This window comes from Lissotriton vulgaris, chromosome 11 (genome assembly GCF_964263255.1).
Source record: "Lissotriton vulgaris chromosome 11, aLisVul1.2, whole genome shotgun sequence".
In the NCBI taxonomy this organism is placed as follows: domain Eukaryota; kingdom Metazoa; phylum Chordata; class Amphibia; order Caudata; family Salamandridae; genus Lissotriton; species Lissotriton vulgaris.
Genome location: NC_141699.1, coordinates 998,757,831 through 998,783,648, shown reverse-complemented (window position 1 = coordinate 998,783,648; position 25,818 = coordinate 998,757,831).

Below are 25,818 nucleotides of genomic sequence, written 5' to 3'. Positions count from 1 at the left end.
GTGTGATCATATGTGATTTTAACCTAACGGACCAAGGGTTCGCAAGAGTGTAGTCCACTGCATATAATTTAGTGGCCTCTCAGGAAGAGGGGGATAGCTTTGATCTGTACGTGCGAGACAAGAGTCAAAGGTCTTTTTAAATTAAAGTGACAATGCTGGACGAAGTTTATGGCTTAAGTGAGATAAGGGACGCTTGGAATTTGGGGTCTTATTTAGAAGTGACTGTTCACAGGACAAAAAGAGGTTACAATCACATCGGTAATGAATAGAGCTCTGTTGAGGTGATAGACTTTGCTCTGAAAGTGTCAACTGGAATGTCATGAGGTTACCAGCACGATGACGAAGATGGCGCCTAAGAAGCAAGGTCAACTTAACAGACGACGCGACGAGATGAAGCTATGGAAAAACCCAGAAGCGGGATCACGTGAAATGTGTACGTGGTGGGCGTCTCAAAGGGGCGTTCCATCCATACTGTGATTTTGTATTTAGGGACAGCACCCCGGGGAGAAGAGTCAGAGAACGCAACAGAAGAAAGAGTGAGAGCAGAAGGAGAGCAGTAGGCCGAGGACCCTTAGAGAGCGGATGGGTAGGCAGAAAGGGTACTGCTTCTCGACATAGGTTTCCATCAGAGATTGAGAGAGTTTGAACTTCTTTGGAAGTCAAACTGCTGACACCTTTTTAGGTAAAGGACTTGCTAGTAGGGATGTCATCTAGCATAGAGTAGGGACAGATTTAACTTGTTTATTCACTTTATGTAAATGACGCATCATAGTAAAAAAGAGAAGGGAGGCCTCCTTTATGTGGGTATGAGGGACAAGGAGGATTGAATGAGAAAACGCAAGGAGAGTCCCTGGGTTGTGTACTAACTTTGGAACCTAAGTGTAGTGCATGTGTACCAAAAAGCTATGCCCCAGTACTGGAAAATGCATTCATAATGACACAGTAATACACCAAGTTTTTAAAACATAAATGTAAAATACGAAATCAAGAACCTTAGATGTTGTTGTTTTATCAAATAAATTTACAGTTTATTACAATATTCACAAGGTTAAAAACAATCATATGCACAGATAAAAATTAATAAAATATCACAATGAGTTAAAAACAATGAGTTTCAGGAGTCACAGTTTGTTTTCGTTGTCGACGCTGCGTTTCGGTGAATCTTGTGATACCACCTTCCTCAGGACAAACAAATTTCTGTGTGGGAATTCTTCAAAAGTCCTCTTCTGATCAATTGCGAGGAACTTCTCATATATCAATTGGCGAAAATGGCTTCCTGTTTCTTAATTTACAGGGTGCTATTTCTGTTTAGGATTCAATGATCTGTATTGTAGAGGTTACCGGAGGGGTGCCACCGATTTTGAATTAGGGGACTAACATAAGGGTTATGAATAGTCCTTCGTTTCTGAGTTAAACCGCGCTGCTGGATGCTTTCAATTATATCCAAAGCGTTGGGTACAGAACACTCACGGTTGGTTTATCATTCAACCTTTTGTATTCGTGTCGGCCAAAGGCAGATCGAGCACTTTAACAGATGCAGGAAGGACCGAGAGGGGAGCAAGGAGGCCGACACGAATACAAAAGGTTGAATGATAAACCAACCGTGAGTGTTCTGTACCCAACGCTTTGGATATAATTGAAAGCATCCAGCAGCGCGGTTTAACTCAGAAACGAAGGACTATTCATAACCCTTATGTTAGTCCCCTAATTCAAAATCGGTGGCACCCCTCCGGTAACCTCTACAATACAGATCATTGAATCCTAAACAGAAATAGCACCCTGTAAATTAAGAAACAGGAAGCCATTTTCGCCAATTGATATATGAGAAGTTCCTCGCAATTGATCAGAAGAGGACTTTTGAAGAATTCCCACACAGAAATTTGTTTGTCCTGAGGAAGGTGGTATCACAAGATTCACCGAAACGCAGCGTCGACAACGAAAACAAACTGTGACTCCTGAAACTCATTGTTTTTAACTCATTGTGATATTTTATTAATTTTTATCTGTGCATATGATTGTTTTTAACCTTGTGAATATTGTAATAAACTGTAAATTTATTTGATAAAACAACAACATCTAAGGTTCTTGATTTCGTATTTTACATTTATGTTTTAAAAACTTGGTGTATTACTGTGTCATTATGAATGCATTTTCCAGTACTGGGGCATAGCTTTTTGGTACACATGCACTACACTTAGGTTCCAAAGTTAGTACACAACCCAGGGACTCTCCTTGCGTTTTCTCAATGACGCATCATATTCACTTTGTGTCTATGCTATTCAATTTGTTGATTCTAGAATTGGTTTTAATCGTTTTCTTTTGTAGACTGAGATTCTTTAGGGAATTTATGTTCCTTTTAGTTCCTGTATACTTGTTGAATCTTATCTTGAGAGGATTGTATTTACAATTGACTTTAGTTTTATATTAAACTTTTTAAACTTTACCAGTCGTAAGTGGTTTTTCAGAGTTGCGTCAGTCTAGGGGGTTGATTTAACTTATGTGGGTTTGCCTTTTACTCAATGACAGTCAATAATCGATCCAAAATTGGATGAATGAGATAGGTATCTAGGTAATCAGAAAAGATATCAAAATCTCATTCCCCGCATTAGTACGCATACCCATAAATTCTGAGATGTACAAATAACTGTTGCCCCTAAACTCCATATCTTGTGCACATTTCAGAAATACATAGTTTTCCTTGATACCCATTTTTCACTATAGATACTTCACCTTATCAATTGGTCTGTATTTGGTGCACAATAAAAAACATTGTACGGTGCAGCTCAGGTGCTGGCTTTAGGTACCTTGGATACTTGGAGAACCTACAAACCCAGTAGATCCTCACAACCAGAAGGGTCTAGCTGATGTAATGATCTATTATCTTTGGAAATCAGCCATAGTAACAAAACGTTACAGGTGAAAATGTCATTACAGTGGCTGTTTTCCTACACATTTTCAGTATTTATTTATTTCAATAGTTTCTTTGGGAAACCTTGAGGGATCTACACATATGACCCCTTGTTAAATTTGCAATGGTGCCTACTTTTCATAAATCTATAGTTTTTTTGATAATCCATGGGTTTCTCACTGGTTTCCACCACAAACTGGAAGTAGGTTGAGCGCACAAAAAAACAGGAAAAACGGGCTACCTCTTAGAAAAATGCCAAAACTGTGGTAAACAAAAGTTTTTTTATACAGCTCTGCATGTTCCTGAAAACTGACAAGATTTTGATATCAGCACAAATAATCTTTCATTGGTGCCATTTCTAGGGGAAAAAACAAAAACTTTTTTGTGGAGTACTTTTTCCATTTTGTATTTTCTCAGTCCCTAACAGGGAAATCCACAAACCCTAAGTACCTTTACAATAACTGTGATGTTAGAAACAAAAGAACCCACATTAGGCATGGATACATTATGTGGAAAAGAAGCTATGGAACTCCAAGTGCAAACTACTCTAAATAGCCAAAAAAAGGGCTCAGCACTGGGGCGGGGGACTCTCAGCAGTTAAGGGGTGAAGCAACCCCAAAGGGAAACAGAGGACTTTAATTAAGTTCTGCTCTTAGACACATGTTATCCTGCACCCCCAGTGGTCATTTGGGATTGACATCAGTCTGCAGTAAAAGTTCTCCCTATCAGCATTCAGGCTCCTCCAGGAACTCACCCACAACTGCTTTTTTCTTTCTCCACTGATTCAGCATTATATTGACACAAATATTTCACTTGGGCATTATTATTCTCAAATCAGATACAAATTCTGCATTAGAATATAAATCCACAAACTGAAGTTTCAAACATATTTAATGTTTATGATAACCAATACTACTAAAATTAGTTCCATGGAAAAATGGAAGAACTCTGTAACTTAACTCCAGACTACACTGAATCATTTCACATCCCAACCGCTGTACAAGATTATGAAGTTCTCATGCTAACAGTACTCATTTTGCTGAGTGTTCTTGACAAGCATCCATGGGCCTTATTTATGAGGCTATGTGTCACTTTGACGCCGCCGGTGCGTCACTTTTTGTGACGCATCAGTGGCGTAAAAAATGCGCCTTGTTGCGCCATATTTAGAAGGTGACGCATCTAGGTAGATACGTCACTTTGTAAACCCCTGCGCCACATTATACCTGCACCAGGTATAAGGTATGCAAGGGGGCCGTATTGACACAAGGAAGGGTCGTAGAAGTGACGCAGTGAAATCTATGAGATTTTACTGCGTCACTTTTAGGACGTCGTTGCATCAAAATCTTGCGCCTGCCTCACAGCAGGCGTAAGACTGACACAGGCCCTTTCACATGGGGCTTGCCCCATGTGAAAGGACGCATTGCTGGAGTTGCGTCACTTTTGTGACACACTCCAGCAATGCGTCACTTTTGCGCTTACAGATACGTCAGAAATACTGACGTATCTGTAACTCCTTGTGACATGATGCGTCATACATTAAATATGACGCATCAGGAATGTCGCAAGGAGTGCGCACTGAGAAGTGACGCATCGCTGCTTTCACGCAGCGATGCGTCCTTTCTCATAAATGAGGCCCCATGTGTATAGGTAGAGCTGCGTGAGCCACTAAAAGCTTGAACTTTCTTGAACCCTTGAGCTTAAAATGAGGCGAGTTTTCACCGTAGTAGATGAGACCTGGTGGATAGAGCAGCCAACATCTGAACAGGGGGAACTTCACCTCGACAACCTGTGAACACGGGCAAATCACTGTGGGGCATATTTATGAAGCTTTCCCACAGTGCAGCACAGCAAGCCACCTGCTTTGCTATGCTGCAGGGTGTGAAAGGGAAAGGGCAGAAATGAACTGTATTTCACATATACGATGCATTCTTGTTCTTTGCTTGCGCTGTCACCTTTTTGGCTGCCTAGTGCCACTGCAGGCCCCTTTACGCTGTGGTGCAAGGGTTGCAGGCAGGAACATTTTCCTGCACAAAAACAATCTTCTGAGGCGTTTGCCTCGCTCTATGTGTGTTGAAGAATGCAGCACACATAGAAAGAGGAACAAACTAGGAGGGATGTATGTCGTTACAACGCATACTTTTACAACGCATAACTTTACAGCGCATTTTTTACACCGTAACATCCATTACAATGCATTCCATTACAACGCATGCCATTACAACGAATTCTTTGAAACTACCTTTACAACAAATTCCACTACAACGCATACTACATTTACAACGCATACCATTACAACGCTTACCATTACATTGCATGTATGGTAAGTGTTGGATAGTGTAGGGGTAAAAATTACTATTCTAACTCCAGGGGGTGCAACAGTAGGGTAAGTGTTGGATAGTGTAGGTATGCGTTTTAATGGTATGCGTTGTAATGACTACGTTGTAATGACATGTGTTGTAGTGGTATGCGTTGTAGTGACATGCGTTGTAATGGTTGCGTTGTAATGGATGTTGCGTTGTAAAAGTTTTGTTGTAAAGGTAGTGCGTTGTAAAAGTTGCGTTGTAAGTGTTGCAACTAGGAGAAATAAAGATACTTCTTTTCATTAAGTCTCCCCTTGGAAGCTGTAGCATTCTAATGCATTCCCAGGCTTAGCAGTGTTGGTAAATTTGGAAAAGTGCCAAAATCTATGGGTAGATACGTGGGAACAACCCACGCTCCACCCATGGAACGCCTTCCCAGGGCGGAGTAACGTAATGCAGCGATTTGCACTGCGTTGCATTACTCTGGATTTATCAAGCCATGCAGGGCATGCAAGGCGGCCTTGCATGACTTGATAAATCCGACATAGGTTTTGCGTCGCCCTTGCACCCTCCTTGCGTGACTTTCATAAATATGCCCCTGTATCTCTCAGTGCCTAACAAATTAAAAATGTGTAAAATTGTGTGGGTCTATTGTGAAAAGCTCTAATACCCTTGGGCTCGGTTTGAGTTTTAAAAAACTCTACAAACGCATTAACCTTTGGTTCCTAAAAAGAGAGATGCACACATTGTGGCTGAATTGCATAAAGTGGAACACGAAAATCTGGGATCAAAACCGACCTCCCTGCTTGACCAAATTGTGGGATCCTATGCAAAGCCTCCTTTTCTTCATTATAACATATGAAGTTAACTTCAAACATGCATAAACCTATGTTCGATTGCATAGACTATAATGTTGTTCCATCTATAAGCAAAACCTCACTCACATATAGGGAACAAATGCCTTAGTGCAATAATAACATTGTCTCCAGGGGGCAGGGGGAGCAATCTTTCCAAGTTCATCTTTAAAAACTCTCACTTTTATCAATACCTCTCAATGCACTAATATGAGCTGATATACTAAGGTAAAATGCTTCCGCATGTTAAATAACTAAGGGTCATATTATCAAGAAAGGGCGATACATTATCGCCGCTTTTATCGGCAGGAAACTGCCGCTAAAGCGGCGATAATGGGCTTGATAATATGCCCTTGTGAATTCCCATAGAAGCCCAGGTTCACACCAGAACGTGGACTTCTATGAGAATTCACAAGGGCATATTATCAAGCTCATTATTGCCGCTTTAGCGGCAGTTTCCTGCCGATAAAAGCGGTGATAATGTATCGCCCTTTCTTGATAATATGGCCCTACATTTTGGGGAATTTTGAAAACACTGCATCATAATATTACGTGATAAATATGATTTTCATGCCAAACACTCTCTGGGCTTGGCGCTTGCACAGGCTCTTAGAGCAAAGCCAGACCATTGGCTCTGCATCGACTTTACTTTAATGTGTTGGCTCTCGCCCACCTCGCTCCATTACATATATATTTTTTTTTTATCCAGAGTTTTATATAGTGCGAACTTGGTCCGAAGGTAATGGGTATCAGAGCACTTTACATGAGCACCAGTTACATTACACAATGACACATTTATTTTTGTTAGACATGGGGAGATTAAGGGGCATATTATCAACAAAGTGGCGAAGAGAGGCGTTAGCCGTCTTGGCTTAACGCCTCTCTTCGCCACTTCTGAAACGCTAGGCTGCACCATATTACCAAGGATATGGTGCAGCCTAGCGTTTCCCCCTGCGATGTCGCTATGTTTAACAACTTATCGCCAGCGCAGGCACCCTTGTGCAAGGGTGTCTGCGAGCAGGGAAGGTTTGTTTACGTACAGGAAGGAGTTCCTTCCTGCACAAAAATATACCTTAAATGCCATTTTGGAACTTACATGTGTGCTGTAAGTTACAAATTGTACTTTTAACACGGTGTTGAGCAGAAATTTACTCAACCCAAAGACCACTGATTCAGTCTGAAAATTTTGTAGGAAAAGTGAATTTATTTCATTTTATATTTTTGTTTGCTTTTTCTTTTTACTTGCTTTTAAAACAAAGTGGACCAGTCAATTTGAACAAAAGATTAATTTGGATGAGTGTTGACAATGAACTCATCTAATGGTCAACATGTGAAACACACTTGTTTTAAATGATTAATTCAATCCACAAAAACAAAAACCAAAGACAATAAGGTATCAATACCAAAAACACTGATTCACCAATACAACATGAAAAATGAGCAAGTAAAAAGAAAAAGCAAACAAAAATATAAAATGAAATAAATTCACTTTTCCTACAAAATTTTCAGACTGAATCAGTGGTCTTTGGGTTGAGTAAATTTCTGCTCAACACCGTGTTAAAAGTACAAATTATTGCACAGTACTGGCAATTTCTTTGTTCATTTAGTATCTGGCACAGCCTTACTGTGCTCTTGCCTAACCCTCTTTTGTTACACAGTAAGTTACAAATTGGCATTTTTAAAAGAGGTTTGTTATGTAGAGGAAGGGACACCTTCCTGTACATAAAGAAACCTTGGCATTTTGCTTCTTCCATGTGTGCTGCATAAGGCAGCACACATGGAAAAAGCAAAAACGAGGCGAAATGAAGCATTTCGCCTCGTTTCGCCACTTCAAGACCAGGATTTTCTGGTCTTAAATTTGCCGCTGCCATCTGTTATCGCCAAGCTTGATAATAGGTGGCAGCGTCGAAGTAAATTGGTATTGCGACACCCACCGCAACACCCACTGCACGCCCACTTTCACAATAAGTTTATTGTCAAAGGGGCCCTATTACCAAGGCAGGGTTAAGCCAATTAAGGTGCCTTTAAGCTACGTTAATTGCCCTAACGCTGCCTTGATAATAGGGCGATGCAAATATCTCTGCATTATCTTCAGAAAAGTCCTAATAACGCGGCGATAAGGGGCTTGATAATATGCCCCAAAGTGAGTTGCCCATAATCACAGGACGTAGAGGGCGTCCCTACAATTTAAAAGTGCTGTGCTCGAATATTGTGCATATGCTCATTTTATACTCAACTAATTTGCATAAAAGCTTTTCAGGTATTTTGTTTCCTGACATGTTCTAATAAGATGGAGTTTGAATAGTTAACAGTTGGACCGGTCCAAAATCATTCCGGAGGGGGTGGGTGTTTGCTTTTCACTTCATGTTTTACGTCCTTCAGACTAGTAGTGGGCTGACAATCTTCAATGAGAGACAGAAGAAAGGATCCCCCCACAGCTCACTGCTGGTAATCTTGTTCCTCAGAGGCATTGCAGCCTAATGATAAGGGGGACTTCTACAAGACAATGACAGGAAACACCAGTGAAGTTAGATAACCCTAAAGCAAACATTTAGCACAGATGCAAGGCTTCTGAGACAAGCCAAACACGAGCACTGCTGCAAACTCTTAATTCAGTACTCAACAAGTGCTAATACTTTCTACGAACATGAATTCAGATTTACTTTACTGTTTCAAACTTTCGCCATAATATATATATATATATTATATATATATATATATATATATATATATATATATATATATATATATATATATATATATATATATATATATATATATATGTTCACTATGATATGCCAGTCTAACAAATCTAAAATAATTGTTCATAGCCTATTGATATATAGCACACAATAAGTAAAAAAACAAAATTAGAACATTTTATATTAATTTTATAATGGGATCCTTTATTAATATGTCCATAAAATCATGAAGTGCCTCCGGGTCAATATATTAACCGACGAAAGAATGTAATTAAAGCATCGTTGAAATTAAACTGGAAACGTATAAATCTTTTGTCATACATATGATTCCTTGGTTTTGAATTATGTACTGTTTTTCCCTTCCTACTGAATTTATTTTTGGGTTTCTCTTATTGGTCCAGATATATGATAGAACCTGGGCTGCTATGGGAATTCACAAGAGCATATTATCAAGCCCATTATCGCCGCTTTAGCGGCAGTTTCCTGCCGATAAAAGCGGCGATAATGTAGCGCCCTTTCTTGATAATATGGCCCCAGGTTCGAGTCCCAGCGTTTGCTCGACATCCTGTGATTCTGGTCAAATTCCCATGGGGCATATCAGCAAGGGCTTTATCTCCGCTTTTTTGGCTTTAAAAGCCAAAAAAGTGGATATAAAACTATCGCCCTATCAACAACAACAACAGGGTGCTAACATGCAAAATCGCATGTTAGAACCCTTTTCCAATATGCCTCCCTTTGTATCTCTAATGAGATGCAAAGTGGGCATTCCTGACGAAAATTACTGGAGAAATATCGCTAAACAACATTTCTTCAATTATCAATCGGCACGCTAACAAGCATAGCTATAAGAAAAGAAGTGCTAACCGCGGTTATCGCTACTTTCCTTACGCCTGCTTTTAGTTTGATTTAGCCATGATAACCAATGGAAGGTGGATATCATGGTTAAGTATGCCGTGCCCTATAAGCAATGTAGCGCCAAATGTTGTGCGATCATCGCTGGAATTCCAGCGATAATTGCACATTTAGCAGCTATCTTAGGGATTTTTATCGCTCTGGAGATAAGCGTCAATGATAGTGCACTATCTCCGCGATCAAAACAAGCGATACCCGGCGATAATTATCCTAGCGCTAAGTGCGCTTAGCGATAATTATCGCCGGGTGTTGATGATATACCACCTAATCTCCCTGTGTCTAAAAAATAAATGAATGTGATCTTGTGTAATGTAACTGGTGCTCATGTAAAGTACTCCAATACCTTTGGGTGACGTTTGCGTTATATGAAACTGTCAAAACATAAAAACAATCAGGTGTTGAGGAGCTATGTCACCTGAATGGAGCATCATTGATGTTGTTGGCTATATCTGGTGACAAAGGACTATCAAAGGAATCCACTGCCCAAGCAGTATAGTTAATCCCATACAGTGAGATTTCCTGTCCTTCTCCAATAACATGCACATTGCTGCTAATAATAGTGTCAGTGAGTGAAAGAGTGAACTCATCCCCATAGAATATCTTTCCAATCTCCTCAGATTATGGCTAAATTAAAATGTGTTTTTCAGTATAAACTTCCACCCCACTGTACGGTCAACAGCCCTTATTACGAAACCATCACCCCCGCATGTTGTTACAACGCATACGATTACCTTGCAAGTCGTAACAATGACTTGCGGAGGTGGGAGAAGGTGTTGGATTTAAAATCTAACACATTCCCTACTGTCCGCACAGACCGGAATTAGAAAAGTACATTATACTATTCCAACATCCAGCACCCCCCTCAGCAAGTTGTTGTTATGACTTGCTTGGTAATGGTATCCGTTGTTGCAACGCCGTCATTGTAACGACCACGTTGTAACAACATGCGGGGTGACGGCAAGCGGAATAAAGAGGCATTTTCCACTGTACACTTTACAACTGACCTACAAATGCGAACACGGGTGTCACTAAACCAGAATAAAACTTCTCGGTCATGTTCAAAAAAGTGGGGCCTTAGTCGGAGTGTGAAGGATGGTATAGTGCATCAAATTGTACCTATATCCTGTGCACCATATTACAAATTCCAAAGCTGGGTCTGGTGCCTTAGTAGACTAATGTGTACACTGTAGACGCCAGTGTTTGACCTCAAGGTCTCAGGTTCGAATCCCAGCAGGTCCACTCAGCCTTTCATCCACCTGAGGTCGATACAATGAGTACCATTGAGTTGGTTAACAATAAATATCTCTTATTCAGCACCAAGATACCCGTATGGATGTACATATGCTTTACAAATTCATGTGTAGGTTATTGCTCTTTGTGACAGAGTAACACGTTCATCAAACTCTAAATATGACCACTTTATTTCGTTCTTGTATTGACCTGCTAACCAGTGCATACACAAAGCTGCAAGTGTGTTTCGGCCAGATTTCTCTCATGGAGGAATTCTAGGAATTCATTGCTGCCTCAGGATATGAGAAGCTGCTGCCTGTGGATGAGGGCTCATTCTTAAATCAGTCCAGTGCCAGCATGTCAGGGTCACCTGCGTGTTACAGCAAAACAAATACTGTCTGGGTCCCATAAATCAGAAACCAGGCAAATGCCTGTAAATTCCCGAAGTGACATAGCAAAAGATGTTTTTTTTGTATTGAATAATTGGTTTTACATTGAAGTACTTAAATTATGTGTATTGATGTGTTCTCCAATTTAGAGGGGGGTGGGAGGCAAGTTCCCATCGGATTTTGCTCTGTCTAAAAGCAAAAAGAGTGTTTCCTATCCTGTATGTGCTGGATAAAATGCCCTCTAACCTTTTAAGGGTGCGCAACGTTTACAACGCGCGCGTTACCACGACCTACTATTACCACGCGGTTGTAACAACGAAAGTTGTTACAACGCATTGCGCTGGGGGGCGCTCGAGGATAGTAAATCATATAATTTACTATCCCAACACCTTCCCTGCTATCCACGGGGACTGGTGTTGGAATAGTAGTTTAAATGTTTTAAATTTGCGCCCCCCCAACGCAAGTCGTTGTAACGACTTGCGTTGTTACAACCGCGTTGTAATGGTAGGTCGTTGTAACGCGCGCGTTGTAACGACATATATCCCTTTTAAGGTCACAGCACTCTGAGGTGATTTGCATAACCTTGAAACGTTCACAGAGGGAGGTTTATTCATCTTCATATATGGTTAAACCTTTACCTTCCCACAAACAAAAACCTTAAGTCCTTGGTCTGTTGCTGTTTCATTTGAAGAATAGAATATAGTTTCAGAAATATCGACTCGCGGGTGAATTTCTAACTCTATGCACCAGGTTTGTGTTGCACACATAATGCACTCTGGCACAAAATGTTTATTTGGAATATTTACTTTACAGTGCAAAACTTGTTATGAGCTGGTAAGTTGTTTGAAAGTAATTTGCATTAAGGGTTGTTGCACGGGATGTACATGATCGTTGCCATGCAACCACCCATGGATTTGTGACACAAAGCCCTGTCTACCAACAGAAGACCGGGGTTTGCACACAAAAAGCTAACGTCTCTTTGAGGAAGGAGTAAAAAGCAAAAATGCTTTTATTTCTCCAAACTTTGCCGACTTTGTGTGTCTGTGGCACTGTACAGTAAACAGACACCAACGCCAACAGACATGAATCCTGACCATATGTTCACCACCTGGAATCGGCTCACCACTGACAACGCTGCAGCCATCACAAACTCTGTCCGCTTAAGAGCACCCACAAACTCGTGTCCCGGCCACTTCTACAACCTTGGGAGCAAGATCATTAGCATCGAACTCACCACCATCCTCAACTTATCCATTACCACTGCCACCTTCCCTCAAGAATGGAAACATGTGGACGTCAAACCCCTTCTCATGAAACCTACCTGTCAACCCCAGCGAACTCAAGAGCGTTAGTCCCATCTCTCTGCTCATTTTTTCTACCAAAGTCTTCGAAAAGGCCATCAACTGCCAACTCATGGAGCACCTGGAGAGACATAACCTGCTGGAGGCCTTCCAATCCAGATTCCACTCCAACTACAGCACAGAAGCAGCATTGATCGCAGCCACAGATGACATCCGAACCCTTCTTGACTAGGGAGACATGATCACCCTGATCCTCCTTGACCTTTCAGCAGCATTTGACACTGTATCCCATCACACTCTCATCAAGAGACTTCATCACATTGGAATCCAAGGAGAAACTCTCAAATGGATCATCTCCTTCCTCACTGGAAGAACACAGAAAATCCACCTACCCCCCTTCACCTCCGAACCTAAAAATATCATCTGCGGCATATCTCAAGGCTCGTCCTTCAGCCCTACTTTGTTGAGCACCTACATGACCCCCTTTGGCCAGCATTTTCAGAACCCATAGACTAAGCATTATATCCTGCAGAGATGACACACTATTCCTCCTCTCTCCTTCAGAAGACCCACCCACCACCATGACCAACTTCAAAAGGCATATTACAGATGTAGTCAACTGGATGAAGGACAACTGCCTAAAGCTCAACACGGACAAGACTGAAGTATTCATCTACAGGAAAAACATCTCCCTGTGGAGTGTCTTGTGGTGGTCTTCTGGACCAGGACTCTCACCCACAACGACAGACCACACCCACAACCTTGGCATCATCTTCAACAGCAAACACACCATGAAAAACCAGATCAATGCAGTCTCCGCTGCCTGCTTTCACCCTTTGCATGCTTCACAAGTTCTTCAGGTGGCTTCCCATCAACACCATATGAACCATCACTCAGACTGGCTGTATTACGGCAACTCACTCTACATAGGAATCACCCCCTGGAAAGACTACATAGCATACAGAATGCAGCGGCCAGACTCATTCTCGACCTACCCAGGCAGACCCACATTACCACCCACATCAGGAAGCTGCACTGGCTCCCCATCCAGAAAAGATGCCAATTCAAGCTGTTGATCCACACCCACAAAACCCTCTACAACCAGGGACCAGCTAAGCTTCCAACACCCCATCAGACCCCTGCACTCCGCTTCTCTCTCCAGCACCCCCTGCATCCGCCCGAGCAACAATGATGGATGCACCATCTCCTTTGCTCAACTTGAAATCCTGGAACAAGAACTCCCCCTTCACCTGCAGATTTCAGCCTTGATGCTCAAATTAAGAAGGGACACAAGATCTAGCTGTTCAACAGATCCTCCTGCGCAGCAGGGTCATTCAGCACATGGACACCCTCACAGGTGACAAGCCGTGCTTTACAAATACTGATTGATTGATAGATTGACTGAAAGGTCATTTGTCACCTGGAAGAGCCAGGTGAGGAGCTTGAACTGGGTTCTGGAGCTAATAAGTAGACGTTCCGCAAACTGCCAGTAGTGACAGATGTTGAGGTGGTGTGAGATATGAATAGTACAAGATACTAATTTTCTCAAGCGCGAGGAGGGGCATTTCAAGTTACCACAAGTAATACATTTATAGTAATCTAATTCGCTCATGAAAATTTTATTAATGAATGTCTTGGTAGTGCAGCATGGCCGATATTGGCATATCCGACTGGCGCTGAGCAACTGGAGCCTACCTGCAGTGACTGACTGATAAAAAAGTATTTGGTATGCACTTTTGGTTCAAATACTATTCCACGCACAAGGGTTCAAGCTGAAAATTCAAGTGTGAAGACACTGAGGGTGCATGGAATGGTGGGAGCATATGAGATGCATTGAAAAGCCCCGGTAAATACATTATTTAAATTTGGGAGTGAATAAGAGAAAATAACAAGCCAGAAAAGAAAATAATGAAAGAGAGGTAGAAAAGAGAAATGTGAGGAGAAGATCCACCACTGAACATTGAGGGACAAGCACAGCAAGAGCTGGAGGCGAAGACTACTCAACAGCCCGTCAAATGCTGGAACTTTGGTTGAGGTTTAAAAGATATCCACATTGGAGCCAGTGTTGGCATGCCTGAAGACTTTCCATCGACGGAGCTGCGGGATGGTGTTATCAAAGCGAGGGATTTCCTGGAGTCAAATCTGATTTTAGGTACCCTTCCCACCCGTTCTAAAGGCTCATGGGGCAATGTCTCCACAAATACAAATCATCGCATAGAATACGTATGGGTGCCGTATCTTGTGCATGATTATGTGCCTTTTCCACTCAATATAATCACTTGTATATATTTATTACTTCACCGATTTCCCTACTATACTGATATTGTTTTGTTAACGTAGTGAGAATAGAAGGGATCTGGTTTTTGTCCTGAAGAAGAAGCCTGTGAGCTTTGAAACATGTTGACAAACACAGGAGGGATCGCTCATTAAAGCAGGACACCTCCGACTCACCTTTTTAATAGTACCAGCTCCAAAGGTATATTAAAAAAATGTCGTCCTTAAGAGCCAGGTACCTTTTAACACAAGGTTTTCACTCACTCCTGACCCTTCCACTCACAATTCTTTACACTTCACATAGTACTGAACATCAGTGCTCACACATAGTCGTAGGTAGTAGCAAGCCCCGTCCCGCAGCTGGCGGGAAGACCCCCATGATGAAGCATGACACCAAGGGCCCTTTTGGTGTGTGAGGGGTATTTAAACAAACACTGTGCTACCAACCACTGTAGGAAACATGCATGACCTGTAAGTACATTCTTCTTGGAACATTTTCTTTGGGAGGAACGATATGTTTTTTGGGACTTTCCAGGTTGTGCAGCATAAGATCTACAAAAGATACAGTTCCGGCAATCCTAAAATGGCAGCCTCTTCTCAGCAGAATTGCAGCAGTTGGTCTAGACTTTTTACCTCAAGCACTCATGCTTTGAATTCTTATCGTGCATGCGCAAGGAAGCGTGTCGCAGTTCAACTGTTGCCAGTCAGAGAGAGCAGTGTCCCTCAGCCGCGGCCCGTGGAGGTAAGAGCAGTGGGGCCGGCTGTTGGGGATTTCGAGAGACGACCATGAGGGAAAATGAATTATTCATTTAATTTTCCCTTGTGGTCATCTCTCAAAATCTCCCCTCAGCCGACTCCAATGCCCCACCGCTCTTACCTGCAGCAGCCGCGGCTGGTGTTTCCCTAACGCACATTGCCTTTGAAGATAATTCAATTGCATAGTACCCATTTCCTCATCCCACGTCTTAGTAATTCTGGTGTACACACAGTGGATTATTCCCCTTTTTCCTATAAACGTTTATATCCCAAGCTTTATGAAGAATATATTTCTGAAAGAAGGTTGCAAGCTAATTTTTGGAGAATATTCAGTTACTTTGCAAGGTTCCAGTCACTTTTGAAGGAGGTTGATCTTGACAAGTCTGTAATTCCATCTTTTATTCAGAAAATTACCTGTTACAGACTTATTAGTGACTCTTAAGATGCAAACACAGAGCAGCTTGATTGAAATCCATACATAAGGAAACATTGAGAATATTCACAGGCATTCACAAGCATTTGTAATTATTTGGGTCTCGGTGAAGAAATACTTGCATTATTAAACTAGGAGAGAGAGAGAGATGCTAACCCCCAAAAAGACAAAGGTATATTGGAGGGAATCTAAAAATCAAAAAATCTACATATATAGAATTTTCTGATCCTATTTTGCGCATTCGAAGAATTATATATACATGTAAAACTGTTAAGTGACTGAGGGGCATATGTATGAAAATCCCTTTTTGCGATTCTCAAATAGTGATTTTTTGAGAATCGCTATTTGAGAATTTCAAAACGGGATGTATTTAAAAATTCACAATTTATTTGCGATTTCTTAGTATTCCTTCATTGGGATTAGCAAATTGCAAAATTGCAATTAAGGAATACCTTCCCATTCATTCCTATGGGCTAGGAGGCCCACAGGAATGAATGGGAAGTCATTCTCAATTTGCGATTCGCAATTTGAGAATTGCAAATTGAGAATAATTTCAAGGGTGCAAGGGTGTCATAAGGACTCCCCTGATGCACCCCTGAAATGAGCATGTGTGCGCATGTGGCGCACATACATTGCCTAAGGGCATATATGTGCGCCACATGGCACCTTGAAAAATGCCAAAAAAGTGCATTTTTGAAAGAAATCGCAAATTACCACCAACTTGAAATCGCACAACTTGGGTGCTTGTTACATAGCATTTAAGGAATTGTAATTTGCGATTCCATAAATGCTTACACAAAATTAAGGAATCGCAAACTTTGCGATTCCTTAATATTGCGATGCAATTTTGCTCATACATGGTGTTATGTGAATTTTTAGTCGCTAACGCTGTTTTTTGCGAATCGCAGCGTTTGCGATTAGAAATTTGTTTCATACATATGCCAGAATGCTTAGCTTGTTATAAGACCTGTTTTATAGAAGCAGATAAGTCTGTGCCAGTTCAGCCAGTATAACGTTTAATAGTGCAAACGGTGTTTAAGATGTAATAATGAGAAAGGCAGCAGAGCAAAATCTTTTGAGGCAGTCTCTCTTTTAATCCCCATCCCATTACCCCTTTTAAATATAAAGAGTCAAAATACGTGTCTGCCAGTTCGAGGATTGCCAGATTGGCGGGTGCGCAGTGATGTCATGGCGGTGGTGATCCAGCCACCAACACATAGATGCTCTGACCACCCTATTATAACTATGGCGGTAGGCCTGCCGCAGCCGCCAAGGTTCCTCCATTCCCTGGCGGTAGCACGGTGGTCTTGAGGCAGCAATATGCTTGGCGGGACTGCTGCGGTCCAACCAAGCATATTATGAGTTTCCTCTCCACCACGGTTTTCAAGTTGGTTCCTCCCCCATGAACACCATAGTGGAGAGGAAACAACATGTGCCCCCCTATGTGCATGCACCACAGTTATTGCGCAGCATGGACTTTACAGTCCATGCATGCAGGAACTGTTCTTGGCGTTCCCATTGCTGTGCCCATTTTCAGAGGCACTGCAGGGAGCATGCCAAAAACAGCTACCAGACATGAGAAAACTCATAAGGTGGCGGGTGGCCTGACCACAGGTTTGGTGGTGCAGGAGCGTACCGCTGGCATGGCGGTCGGCTCTCGCACCGCAAAACTCGCAATTGGGCCCATAGTGAGAAGTGATATTCTTTTTCACATGTGGCCAAAGGAGGGCATTTAAAGTTATCATCTACTCCTGTGGAATTCACTTGACACAAGCTTCATTTTCTGACATATTGTTATTGTGATTAGGAATTACATTTTTATTTTAAACTTCAGGAAAAATATTTGATTTAATTTAAATAGAGGCTTAATTCATCATTAAGTTAATAGCGTTGGCATTTTTTATATTTTGCTCAATATTTGGTATAAAAATACAATTCACCTTAATATTTAAAATAGAAATATTTTTACTAATTTTTTTAGTTAAATAAACCTCTTACTTTTCCCTATACTTTACAATAAGTAGACTCCACTGTCATGATGGAGACCTCCCTATGGGTAGGTATAGGGAAAATTAAAAAGGTTTAATACGTTTTATAATAAATTATTACAAATATTTTCAGCCCATCTGTGTAGTTCAGTCTCTGGAGAATAGCTACTTTGCATATTGTTTCTAAACCAGTTTGCTCTCAGGCCACTCAAAGTACAGTTCCTAACTGTTGCTTTTCCTCTACATTTCCTCAAAATATAATTTTTACTATTGAGTTATAATTGTAATAAATGAAAGAAAACTTAGAATTACTTTTCTAGCATTTTCCTAAGTTCAGTATTCACAATCAGGCTCATACTTGGAAAATGTAGATTAACCTGCTCAATGGCCCTCATACAACTGTTCACTATGGGGCCATTTTTCCTCAATATCTAGCATGCCCTCTTTTTGATAATAAGCACCAACCGTGTGGGTTTACAATCCACACTAAGTTGCCGATTACGATACAGCCCGTAAATGGCCACATCGTAAAGAGCCGGTCGATTTTCTTTCCTCATCATGATGGAGGCATCAGAAAGGAAACCGGCCAGTCACTCCAGCCCGGCTTCCGATGGGCTCAGAGATCCTGGCCGCCAGTTGGAATCTGGCCAGTAATCACAAGGGCGGCTCTTTCCGCCCTTGAGATTACAATGCACAGTTTCCATGCTGGTCTGTCCGACATGGAAACCATGTTGTAAAGTGTGTTAGGGGGCCCCCAGCAGGGATCCCTTTCATGCATGGCCTCCAGTTGGAGGCCGAGGGGACACCTATGGTGCCCTCCTGTTGGTCCTAGCTCCTTGGTGCCTGCCATGGGGTGCAGGGATGAACCGCACCTCTCATTTCACTATGGGAGCATGTATTACGGCCGGGTTACAGCTGTAATCCATGCTCCCATAGTGAAATATAGGAATGCGACCGAACAGTGTTCGGTCACATCCTAATGGGGTGGTCGCGACCGCCGACTGGGATTCGGTCGGTTCCATGACCGAGTCGGTGTCACCCGTCATCGTAATGAGCCCCTTAGAGATGACTTAGTTCATATAGTTGAGTAGGTGGTTCCTTAATGGCAAGACACATTTTGTTGCCATGTGTCACTGAATTTAATTTAAAATGCAACCCACCAATAGCGCAATGGTGCTCTGTGGACCTATACGCTTTGGTCATAAATGCAGGTGGTATAAAAGCTAACTACAGTCCCCATTTGACATATGGAGCCTGATGTAGCAAAAGGTTTTACGCATTCAGTGACTATGGGAAAATGCATAGATACATTGGAATCTTAACTTTAACTCCACTTGTTTTTCCCTGCTTTATTTATCATAGACTTACTGGAGGGTAAATGAGCTAGTTAGGTGTAACATTCAAAACCACATATTTATGGAAAAAGCAAGTGTTATGTGAACCCATTTAGCAGACCTAATGCCTGAAAAACCAAACAAGAAAAGTGGGGGGCTACTATGAAATGACGCCCTTTCTCACACTGTGGGCACGATTCACAGAACTATCTTAAGACAAAATCCTAAACTTACTACTTTTGGTATTCACAGAAGTTAGGATTTTGTCTTAAGTTTGTCTTAAGACAGACTTAAGTTAGGATTTTGTCTTAAGTCTGTCTTAAGTCTGTCTTAAGACAAATTTAAGACAAAATCCTAACTTCTGTGAATACCAAAAGTAGTAAGTTTAGGATTTTGTCTTAAGTTAGGTCTGTGAATCGGGCCCTTTGATTTCCAAGCAGTTTGATTTGCCCCTATCATTTATCATAGTCCCACAATCCGTGTAGTAGTCTCAGGCATAGACACACAACTGGTGCCATGCAAGAACAGATATTCTTTGTCACTGTAGGAGCCTTAAGGCCTCTGTAAGGTCAAGGGGCGCCCTTTTTCACACCTTTAAAAAACTTTAATGCACCTGCTTTGAAATGCTATGCAGCATGCATGGGTAATTAGGGGAGGGGGGTCGGTTTTCTTAATATGGCCCCTTGACCATCCTCTTGTCGATCCTCTATGAGTAATTGTCAATGTGTCATGGTGTAAATGTGTGATTTTCTGTATTCATCAAACAATCAAGTCAAATACTGACATGACCGGGGCAGATCTACCTGCAATGGTGCAACACACACCCCTCTAGTATTCCTGCAATAAAAGGCAAAGAGAAAACGAGCTTCACATCTTTCAGAAGAACTGGGAGGTCAGGAGAGGACAGGCTGCTGTGTTTGGCAAGTAAGCTGGAGCTATTTTTAGCTGGTTATTTTGACTATGCATGATAACACTTCAAAATATATAAGTCCCTAAGGAGTTTAGGCATGGTTGTCAACATTGATCCCCCGAATTCGGATCTCCTCCTACACAGCCCACATCAATTTTAGTGCCTATTATGTCGAGATGAGGGATTTTAGCAAATGAAAGCGAGTGATGCAGACATAATGCACAAGAAAGCTGCATGAATTGTGAAGAGGAGGCAGAGCAGTCAACTAATTAACCCAGTGTAATCACAGTTAGCGTACAAATGTGAGATGAAAGAAGACACAATCACATAAGAATTTATACACATATTGAGTATGTGTTTGGCAATGATTTTAGCTTTCATTACAAGGTGCTTCAAGGCATCCCAACAAAGTCATGTGGTGCTAACACTGCGAATATATAAAACAGAGATGCACAATAGGGGTAGTGAAGCAAAAGATACAGATCCCATAAACATGACAATGCCTTCAAGGCGTGGATGGTGAACAACTAGGGTTATGGTAGTGCCAAGCCCTTTTAGAGCAGAGGAACAGGCATCAAGTCACACCTCCTTATCTATACTCCTGCAGCAGGTGCTTATTTCATTAAAAAGTAAATGCCTAGTTATTTACATAGAGCTGAACTGTAATATCAAGACCATTTCAAACTGCTCTTAATTTTGGTTTAAAAAGTCACTTTGTCAAAGTGAGAGAAACAAACTGACCAGGATCAGATATTTTGGTCACTTTGAGACTCAAAGGGGCATATTTACAAGCCCCTATCGCCACGGGAACGTCACTTTTTACGACGTTACTGTGTCAATAGGGGCTTCGCCTTATTTACAAGGCAGCGTTAAGCCACTTAACGTGGCTTAGTGCTGCCTTGTAAATAAGGCCCCCTTTCATGCTAAGCTTAGCGTGAAAGGGGAGGGAAATGGGTGTTGCGGTGGGCGTTCCACCTCAAGACCCATTGATTTTGACACTGCCCCCTATTTACAAGGGAGGCGTAGGTAGGAGGCCGCGCCAGAACGAAGACCAGGGAAAACCTGGTCTTATGGCGCAATGAGGAGAAATGTTTAATTTTTCCTCGTTTTCCTGTTTTCATGTGTGTTGTGTTGTGCAGCACACATGAAAACAGCAAAAGTCCAATGATTGTTTATATGCATGAAGGTCCTCCTTCCTGCCCATAAACAATCATTTTTTTTACAATGCCGTTTTGCAGCTTCCGTGTGTGCCGCATTAACACCTTAGCTGTGGCGCAAATATCCCTCCCCAGTGCTGCGCTGTCCATTGGAACTAGTGCTGAATGGACGTCCAATGGTCGTGCGCAGCACTGGGGAGGTAGCGCTCGTGACGACCGTTGGCCGTCGGCAGCGCTTAAGAGGTTAAGCAGCACACATAGAAGTTACAAAGCGCCATTTAATGATTGTTTATGTGCAGGAAGGGTCACCTTCCTACACATAAACAATATTCCCCTGCACGCAAACACCCTTGCACTATGGTGGAATGGTGCCTGCATTGGCGCTAGGCTGCTAAGTGTAGCGTCAGCGCAGTGGGAAACACATGGCTGCATCGTCTTGAAAATATGGTGCAGCCTTACGTTTCTGAAGTGGAGGAGTGCGGGGTTAAGCCAAGGAGGCTAGCGCCTCTCTCTACCACTTCCCTTGTAAATATGCCCCCAGGTTCCCTTTATTCACAATCAATATTGGAGTTATTAGGCCACCACCCTCCATCCAAACTCAGGCACTGGCATAACTAGGACATGATTATGGCCAGAAATTGGAAAAGCGATAATAATACACAGTACATAGGAAATCATGTTCAAGAGGTCCTATTTATTAAGCAAAACCAGCTGTGTTGCAATGTTGAATGGATAATGTAAGTACACGTATGAGGTGGGGAGAGTGGGTAGCTACAACATATATAGAATTATAAATGGGTAGCTGTCAATAACAGGACTATTTTAAATTGAGAGGCTCTAAGTAAGACTAAATAGACAACAAGAGAAAAGCTTGATTTGTCTATGATATCTCGTGGAATTTTGAGAAGGACAATTTCACGTTATTGATACCCATACATATTCTATTTTATAATATGTATGTAACCCCAATCCTTTTCCCTCTTATTGCTGATAGTATGGCTCAGTTGTCAGCGTAAGAACAGTAAAGGGGAGGCCAAGCACAATATGGCCTCACCGCCTTCATCCCTTTACCCTTAACTGCACTTTAAGAATAAAATAATGCATGTGTCCTGCCATCCATCCTCACCACCAACTTTAGTTTCTTCCCGGTCTCAAGTACATAAATTACCCTGATGTATTGCCTCCGTCCCACAAAACCCTTGAAGTTCCATCATCACACAATACCAATATTAAAACCACTTAAAACACTTATTGTCCTGCCACACTCCCAAAACACTTTTGGAACACCCTTCCCTACCTCATTCCAATATTTTTTTTTTTTTAAGTATCAGACATACCTACACCCTCTCACACAAACCTTGAAACACACTACCACAAGGTATTCTAATATTTAAAAAAGAATCCAGTGCATGGCATCCTGTGGCCCTCCCACACCACCCGCGAAGGAAGCACCACCGCCTCAGTCCAATGTTAGATAATGATAACACTACCTCTTATTCTGCAACCCAAACTCACCACCCTTTTCCCATTCTAAACTTCTCAGACAGCTGCTCTCTGAGACTCCTTTTGAGGCTGTGTGGTATTCTCAAGCACTGCAGGTCCGCAAAGACCCACAGCAGAGAAGTGAGATGGTAGTAGACAGAGGCTAAGTGGTGCCCATGGTCTCCCAGTGTCCTGTCAGTTTATAGAGATCTGAGAGAGATGGAACAAGGCGGGTGAATTGACCAGCTGCCCTTCTGCTGCTTCTCTTGGATCATTGTACCAGGAATGAAACACTAACCAAGTGACATCACAGCAGTGGAAAAACAACTTTTCCCACTATTTTGACATAGTAGCAGTGAATAACCAGACTTTGGCCACGATTCCAATGTCGGACAGACCGGAGTCCATCCAACATCAGTTTGGAACTGGAACCAAACGACCTTCTGTCATCGGTTCCAGCCCAGGAATTAGGGTGCGACTGAACCCTGTTCAGTCACAATCCTATTTTTTACCATGAGAGCATGCATTCCGAATGGAATGCAAGCTCTCATGGTAAAAAACAGAGGAGCAGTTCATCCCTGCACCCCGTGGGAGGCACTCAAGGTGCCTGCCACTGGGTGCAAGCAACAACAGGGGGCACTATAGGTGCCCCCTACACCACCATTAGGCAGCCTTGCACCCATGGGGGCCCGGCAGGGCCGGACTGGCCATAGCGGGCACTGGGCGTTTCCCCGGTAGGCCGCTAGGGTGGGGGCCGGTTTTGGGTCCCTGGGGGGGGGGGGCGTTTTTGTTACCGGGGGTCGACAATGTCGGCCCCCAGTAACAAAATTGGCTGAAACCGGCCGTAGCAAACTGCTCACCTGCACTCCCCCTGACCCCAGGGGGGGACAGCTGAGCAGCTTGCCAGGGCCGGTCTCTGTTCTCAGTCCGGCCCTGGGGCCTGGCTGGGGACCCCAAAGACAGATTCCCAGTGCCTTTCTTTGTCAGAAAGGCTGACACAGAGAGGAAGATGCCATCGTCATCCCTCGGCCAGAAAGAGCCAGCCGAGGGATTACTGAAGGCCTTCCAAATGGCAGATGGGCTCTCCGAGCCAGTTGTAAGCCATGCAGAACTTCTGTTCTGAATAATTGCCGAACGACTCCATCAAAATGGGTAGGTTGGAAATTATTCCAAACCGGAGATTATGATGCAGTAAGAATGGCTCTGACCTATGGTCAGAGCCATTTCTTTTTTTTCTTTTTTATAAATCTTTTTATTGAACAAGTTGAAAAAACACTGCACAAATCACATTTCCCAATGAATGTAAATACATCATTTGTTCATGAGGATCCCTCTCAGCAAATATTTATCGGTTACAGCAATCTGTTTAATCAATGTGTCTGTTTAGTTCTGCATTACCAAGGGGAAGAGGGTGGGGGGGGGGGGGGGTATTACTGTCACTTCACAAATATTCCCTCTATATACATTCCACTTTTCCCATATTTGTATCCATTTTTTCGGGCAACCTCTTGATATATACACTGTTTTTTCCCTGAACATCCACCAGTCCATGACCTTCTTCCATTCACCCAGTGTTGGTGCCTCCCTTGACCCCCACTGCCTAGCTATATTTCTTTTGGCAACTGCTTGTCCCAATGTTACCCATATGTTACCCATATTTAGCAAGCAAAGTTTGACCCCGAAGACCAGCTTCTGCCCCAGCCATTTCTTACCGCATTGTAATCGGGCCCTTAGAATCCAGTATTCATGCCACTTACTGTCAGTGAGAGCCATGCATAGCAATAATCTACATCTTCGTGCCACATTGTGTTCCTCACTATCAGGATGCATGCAACTGAATGGCAAAGTAGGCCTATGGTGTCTTTTATCTAGTGAGAAACAACAATGATTTTTGTACCAGTGCCAGAATGTGCATTAACTATGTCTGCACTTGGCCTGGCTCTGGTATGGGAGTCAATTCAATACCATGCTTTTAGGACAACTGTAAATATGAAAATAAATTGACATTAAAACTTATTTAGCCTTATTCACAAAGGTAACTTAAACTTTTGAGTAATTTACACATGAGTACATTCACAACTTTTTTGCTATTCACAAATTCTGAGTGTAAATTTACTCCAAAAGTTTACCTTCCATGTCTTCACCAAATAAAAGAGCCTGAGGGCTATTTACAAACTGAAGGGGCTATCCATAAAGGTTTCTTACACATGTAATTTACTCTTTCACTATTAAGTAACTTGGGGGCATATTATCAAGGTGGTTTATCTCCGCTTTTTTGGCTTTAAAAGCCAAGAAAGCGGAGATAAAATTATCTCCCTATTACCTAGCTGTCGCTAACACCAGTTAGCGACAGCTAGTAGGAGATAGCGACCACCTTGGGCCCCACTTTGCATGTCAGTAATATTTATCACTAATGACATGCAAAGTGGGCGTGCCAAGATGTTAGCGACTGAAAACAGTCGCTAACATCGCTATCTCCTATTACCAACTTTTGGAGATATTCGCGCTAAGAGCGAATATCTCCAAAAGCTAACACCTGCCCTGAGCAGTTCTTAGCCATGTTATCCAATGGGAGGTGGATAACATGGCTAAGAGCATTAGCTCGCTAATGCATGAATATCGCTGACTTTTCAGCGATATTCATGCTTTGCGGCCGATTTTTATCGCATTTGCGATAATCCTTGGTAATACCAAGGTTTATCTGCGATAAAAATCGTCGCAGCTCAGCGTTAATTTTTTCACGCTAACCAAGCAATAGCGATAATTATCGCTATTGCTTGGTAATATGCCCCTTGACACTCAGATTTTGTGAATAGCCAACAGCAGGAAACCTAATCAAAAGTGTATGAGTATATCACACATGTATATTACTCAAAAGTGCAAGTTAA